The sequence below is a fragment of the Cyclopterus lumpus genome, chromosome 9, assembly GCF_009769545.1.
Source record: "Cyclopterus lumpus isolate fCycLum1 chromosome 9, fCycLum1.pri, whole genome shotgun sequence".
Lineage (NCBI taxonomy): Eukaryota > Metazoa > Chordata > Actinopteri > Perciformes > Cyclopteridae > Cyclopterus > Cyclopterus lumpus.
In genome coordinates this window covers 4,148,260-4,155,507 of record NC_046974.1, presented here as the reverse complement: position 1 = coordinate 4,155,507, position 7,248 = coordinate 4,148,260, and positions in this window count along the sequence as shown.

The window sequence follows — 7,248 nt, the reverse complement described above, 5'->3', positions numbered from 1 at the left end:
CTGCAGCACGCCGCCGCCGCCGCCGCCGCCGCCGCCGCCGCCGCCGCCGCCGCCGCCGCCGCCGCCGCCGCCGCCGCCGCCGCCGCCGCCGCCGCCGCCGCCGCCGCCGCCGCCGCCGCCGCCGCCGCCGCCTCTATCTGCCCGGACCATCCTTCTGTCAACGCCACTCCTCCGGTGGGAGGTCAAACTGCTCCACTGCTGCACCATCATCACTTCACCAGCTCCCCTCACCAACACCCAGTATTGAACCAACTCAACGTAAAGTCAAGAATATGTGGACGTTATTAAAAACATAAACAATAAGAGAATTGTTGTAGTTTTGCTTTGATAAAATCACACCCCAAAAAAAATAGCAGGCTGATAAAAAAAAAAAAAAATACGTACAACAATATTTAAGAAACATTTTTGTTTATGTATTTATATTTATATTTGTGTGTACTCTCATAGTTCCTCTGGGATATTGGGTCCTGCATCTCTCTCTCTCTATGATGTTCTGCAGGATCACTCCGGTGGCCTTTCACGAGACACTGGCTGCATGGGTTTTGTTTATGTGCACTTGATTTGGGTGAATTATGTATTTTGAATCTACAGCTCCATCTGTTGGAGGTAACGTGGAAAGATTAGCCTGTCATTACCATCACACACCACACACACACACACACACGCACACACACGCACACACAGTGGCCTGTTATATACTGTACGTCCTCTAAAACAGGTGGAACAATAAGTGATTTAGATGATTCCTCAATTTATGCTGAAAGAATATTTATGGCATGAGTTAAAAAATAAATGGAGAAATTATGTATCACCATCTTGCTTTCTGAAACCCCACCGTCAGATCACAGAGACTTCAAGGATGATCTATTTTCAAAAGATACAACTCAAATATCTATATTTGTATAAGCTGTTGTGAGACTTTAGTCCATTCTCTTCCTTCTTCTTATTTCCTTTACAGGATTAGGCAGAGATTTGGGGATTTAATCAGCCCGAATCTGAAAATATCCACAAACTCTCTTGACTTTTCTATTGAGAGTTTTATTAAGCATGTTTGTTCCTAATAATAATAATAATAAAAAAGGGAGCTGCAAAATCTTCCAGGAAAATTTAAAAAAGCAGTGTCTGTAGCTCCGCCCTTTGAGATTATCAATCCATAACGGGTTCAAAATGGTTAGAAAACACTCATTAACTCTGGTCTTTCAGGCAAAAGTGAACCTACTGCAAAACAGGAAAATCCACCAGATGACAGTCACCATGTTTTTTAAGAAGAATACCTGGCACAGAAAAAGAAAAATGGTGTTTGTGACCAAGCACAATGTAAATATTAACATGTTTTTCTGAATAATAATAATGTTATGCATAAGGGGCATTTGCCTGGGAAATTTTAATCTTTACTTCTTGGAAAGCATAAAAACAACAACAACACAAACCTGGTAACCTCTCACATTTGCCATTATTAGCACAATGACTAAACATTGGTAACATCAAAGTTAGCTCGCTAGCTCACCAGTTTTACTTCAATTTTAACATGTTAACTTAACATTGTATTCAGAGACTGTATATAAGATGTCATGACATAACTTTTAGATCATACCTGTCGGTGGCACTGATCGCTACACAGTAATTAGTGTTATTAAGAAAAGTTATGTGTTCTGTTTAATAATGCCGAGCGGTTAATATCCTCACCGTTAGCTTACGTGGCAAACGGCTACAGTATAACTAACGCAAGCTAGCTCTGTGAGCTAGCTACTAGTTAAATATGTCAGATAAAATCATTTCTAAAAATAGCTCAACCGCTTGCTGTAAGGCAAGAGCAATAATAATCGTATGATATAAAATACTAAAGTTTAACATTCACAGCTGACATTTTCTGCATATGGAGTTCTTTTACTTGATACTTTACGTACATTTTCTTAATTATACTTTAGCTTGAGCTACATTTTCAATGCAGGACTTCAAGATCTGACTTCTTTCTCCACCACTGCTGCCACCTGACAAATGCAAGCCCTATTTTCTTAGCTCTGGTTTGGTCTCCACAAAGATATTTCATTAGATGCTAGCTAGCTGTTGCACTTCATCCACCAGCAAGTTGCTATTTGGCTCCAATAAACCACACTGAACCCAGATTAATGGTATTATCCAAGCTTATTTGCTTAAACCAGCTGCCTGCTGACAGCGTAAAGAGTAAATGAGCTGTAACATCAAAACAATGAGCTAAAGGGGGCCAAAAAGCTGCGTAGAGCTACACAGGGGCGATTGCTTGATCTTGTTTTTAAAAAAACGCTTAAAAGAAATGTTGAATTTGGTTGCACGTCTTAAATAATTTATTTGGAATGCGTGACAAATCATCCAGTTGAGTTCAGAAAAGTATACTTTGCAAAATAAGAAAAGGCTGCACTTTGAAAGAAGCGTTCGGTGACGCCATTATTGTTCAGTTGTTCAAAGGCCAGAAACCTTGAGTTTGGTGTTACGTGACACGGAGACTCTACATGTTATCGTCGCTCAACTGAGAATTCTTGGCAGCCATTTGAAGGCCTACGAACTGAACCTTGGTTGCTGTGTAATATTTTATTTTAACACCGAACCAAGCTCATGTTTGTCAAATTTAGACTGGATTATATTCCGTACACTGGAGAGTAATATTTAACTTGTATGAAAATCTAGTCTTAACGTTCCTTGCTTGGGATGTTTAATGTTTAGGGTGTCATCTAGAGTTTGACGCGTGCCGATACCTGATACCTATTGGAAAATTAGGGGCTATTGCCAAAACATAGGATTTTTATTGTCTGCATCTTGATTTAATCCTGATTTGATATCTGCTTGGTATTTGTAAAAACGTTTCAAAAGTCAATTCAATCTATATTCAATTCAATTCAGTTTATTTTGTATAGCCCAATATCACAAATTACAAATTTGCCTCAGAGGGCTTTACAATCTGTGCACATACGACATCCCTGTCCAAGGACCTCACATCGGATCAGGAAAAACTCCCCCAAAATAACCTTTAACAGGGAAAAAAGGGAAGAATTTAGCACTTTGTAGTTTAACTTTATTGAAGAAATTGTACTTTCTAGATTCTTGTTGTACTGAGTTTGGACTTGGTTTAATGCACTTATTGTAAGTCGCTTTGGATAAAAGCGTCAGCTAAATGACATGTAATGTAATGTAAAAGATGCAATAGATGACATGTGTACAGAATGAACAGTTACAGAGTTACATAAACACATTACATATATATATATATATCAAACATATGTGTTTTAAAACAAGTTTATACATATATCTGATGAGAAATTCACTTTTATATTTGTATTCAAAGACATCACAGATACATTGGGAGTAATATAATATTTGGATAAATTGTTCCTTATCCATAAAGATATAAACATGTTCATGTAAGTAAGTGTGTGGTCATTTATCATCTTTTGTCTGGTTACACTGCTGCAACTGGATTGTCTGTGTATTTTAAGCCATTTGGCCTGAGCATCTTTAAAGCTTGACAAAAATTATGATTTTAACACTTTTTGTTGGTATAAGACCTTCTTTCTGATACGAGAGATGTCAAGATAAACAACACTTTGTGCCAGCTCATGCTTTGATGTAAAATTGTTCCAGGAAACATGGTTCCATCTCAAACCTTTTTCTCTGAAATTCCTCAGACAACATCATGACCTTAAACATTATTTTAATATCAAGCAATGCAACTTCGACGTGTTCTGCATCTTAGGATCACAGATGAGGATGTTAGTAGCTATCAAGTGTTGAGTCTGTTCTCTGTCTAAAGCCCTTGAGCTAGATCTGCTGTATTTACACTGTGGTTTCCAAAATGTCAGCGTTGATTTAGGTGGTAAATGTGAAATTCAGAGCATTGCTATTACTTCCACGCTGCTCTGAAAGCTAACAGTGCAAAGAACGACAACAGTGCTTAACAGTGTAATTGGGGTGGGGGGGGCGCTACCCTTCACGAAAAGACGTTATTAATAAATAAAGCCATTATTAGCAAGCCAGTTGGCTAGCAACAGAAACCGTGCTAACAACAGCGCTAACAACAGCGCTAGCAACAGCGCTAGCAACAGCGCTAACAACAGCAACAGTGCTAACAACAGTGCTAGCAACAGCGCTAACAACAGTAACAGCGCTAACAACGGCAACAGTGCTAATAAAGTTAACCAGTGTTGACCTCAAGGGGGGGAACCGGAGGACGGCCCCTCAGACATTACTCCACTTTTCATTACAAATCGTTGTTTTCTGCTCTATTGATGCTCTGATTATCAGATATCGAGACTCTTTAAAGTAAACGGACTCCCCGTAAATGAATGAACATTCAATAAAAACTGACAGTTATTGGAGAAAAAAACTCAAATGTGTTTACGTACCAAAACCAGCAGCGCAAACAATTAGTTGGCGTCTCAAAAAAGAAATGATTATAAGTTAAATCAAGCAGTTTTTCATTATTAGTCAATAACTCAATATGATGTCCTTCTTACAGATGATTATAAAATGTAATATTCATAACCGAGGCCAAATTTAAGACCTCCTAAACACTTTTACCTGAACAGCATGCCATAAAGTAAAATATTGCTGTCATGTGCTTTCGCCTTCACGATACCTGAGTGGAAATTTGTTCTCAAAACATCGTTTTATGTTTTTATTCATAACACAAAATATTGTTAAGGCTAACATCGCTACGACACGTCTGAGACAAGTGGAAGTGCGAGAAAGGGATTGTCCCTCATACAAGAGTGTATAATGCAAAACAGCTGCTGTTTTACACATTCAACACAAAGCATGTCAGCAGTTCGATGTTTTTTCCACCGTGGAAGACAAGTTTTATTAGTGGAAAAAAGGCTGCAGAGTTGAGAGAGACAGAGCTAACGGAAAAAAACAAAACGGACTTGATACTCCTTCGGTTCGCAGTTCTGCGGCTTTACTTCAAATCTGTTTTTCGAAACATAAAGTACTTGACTTCAAGCGCAGATTTGAAAGGTATCTGCATCGCCTTCGTTGGCCCTTTGTAGTTTGAAATGCATTCAATGTGACTACCTGGTGCTGCTGTTTTTTGATCCCTCTTGTCTTTCCACAGGCTTTTTATTGCCTTTGATGTTAAATTGTTCCAGGAAACGTAGTTTCACCTTCGAACCTTTTCTCTGAAAATCCTCAGGCCACATCACGACAACAAGAATCTTATCGTAACTAATTGATTCATTTTCACGTTGGCATTATTCAATAATGTTAGTGATATTGTTATTTTGCGTAACATTTACATAACGTATCATCAGTTTTAGTGTAACCTTTCTAAATTTGAAATTCAATGCATATTAAATGAAGACGCCGGGGGTCAGGACACCATTATCAGCGGTTATTAGCAAGCCAGTGAGGCAAACACATAATAAAACCGTCGCCAACATGTCGTCAGAGACCGTTTTACATGAAAACCAGGAATAAGTTTAACTGCTGACCTTTGTGACCTCTTTCTGACATGCTGGCAATTTTCTCCAGATTCAGATAAGATATGTTCTAATATTTGCTTTTCCAGTTGGCCGTAACACAAATGCTTCCGCCTAAAAGCAGTAAATTACGGGTTTTAAGCAACAACTTTTGGAGGAACATTCTAGAGATTCTGTGTCGGATAACCATCAATAAACCAAAACGATAAACCAAACAGGAGGCCAGACGTCAGGCGAAGGAAATGGAGATGGATCGTGCGGGAGCAGGACATAAACATAAATGACAACACAAGTGCTGGATTAATGTCCACAGAAGAAAAATGAATTCCATGAATTTCTGAAAAATAGAGTGTTGCTCAAAACACATCATGCAACTTGGTACCATTTGACAGTGAATTATAACCAGGTCATAAAACTATCACTGTCCCGATCTGTTATACATGTATACATTGTTGAGGGAGAGAAAAAATGGTGGTGTGTTTTAATGTGTACATTAGCTGCTGGGCAGATGTTCTCACACAGATGTGAAGTTTCAGTGTACAGTAAGTTATGTGGCAGACGTCTGTGAGCAGAAACAGAAAAGAACTCCTGAGCCTTCTACTGTGACCTGTACTGGCCTGATGCACTTATTGGGCCACATTTTGACTGACTTAAGAAAAAAAGAAATATATATATATCGTATATATATATATATATATATATATATATATATATATATATATATCTTTATTATTTTTAAATATTTTTTATATATATATTTTTAAATATATATACAGTACACACATTTGTTATATATATATACATATATATGTTTTTATATATATATTTCTGTATATAAATATATATATATATACATATATATATGGGGAACTTTTTTTAGGCTATATCTTATATATATATCTTTTATTTTAAAAATATTTGTAATATATATTCTTTTAATATATATATAGTATATATATTGTATATATATATATACAATATATATGTTTATATATATATATATTTGTGTATATATACTATATATACATATATATGTTTATATATTTTTTTTTTTTGTATATATACACAACACTTCTATATATATATATATATATATGGGGAACTTTTTTTAGGCTATATGTTTCAAGACTAATAATTGTTATATATATATCTTTATTTTTTTTTAAAATATTTAATATATAACTAATAAAAAGGCAGCTCCTCATTTGTTGTGCAGTATTGGACAAACTAAGAGTATCCATTGTAGTAGAAGCAGCGCTGGGTCTTCATGGTGATCACATTCATGTGCCCTTTGAATCTTTCAGGTGCACATGCCGATTTATTCTTGTGAGGCGCTTGTTGCATCAGTAGAATACAGCCTCAAACAAGTATTTAGTATAGCCTTTAGTCCACATGGCAAAATGTATGTGTCTTTTCAATTTAAATACATTCTGCCATATTGAAGAAGTTATATTTGTTTACCTGATCATGGCATTGGGTCAAAGGTCAGGGGATCACTAAGGTTATTACAGTTCATCCTGAGGAGGTCGTAAAATGTCTTCAATACATTTGATGCCAATTCACTCAAAACCACAAATGCCAATCTCATTGTGGTGCCAAAGGAAAAGTCTGAGGATCCCTAAAGTCATTAGGATTCATCCTCTTGTGAACCATGAACGTCTCTGTTCAAAATGTCATGGCAGTCTATCCAGTAGTTGTTGAGATATTTCAGTCTGGAGCAAAGTGGCTGACCCACAAAAAAAAGGTTGTTTAAAATAGTGTGTTATTAAAGGAGGATGCTCGAGGTGCGTCTTACGGATGG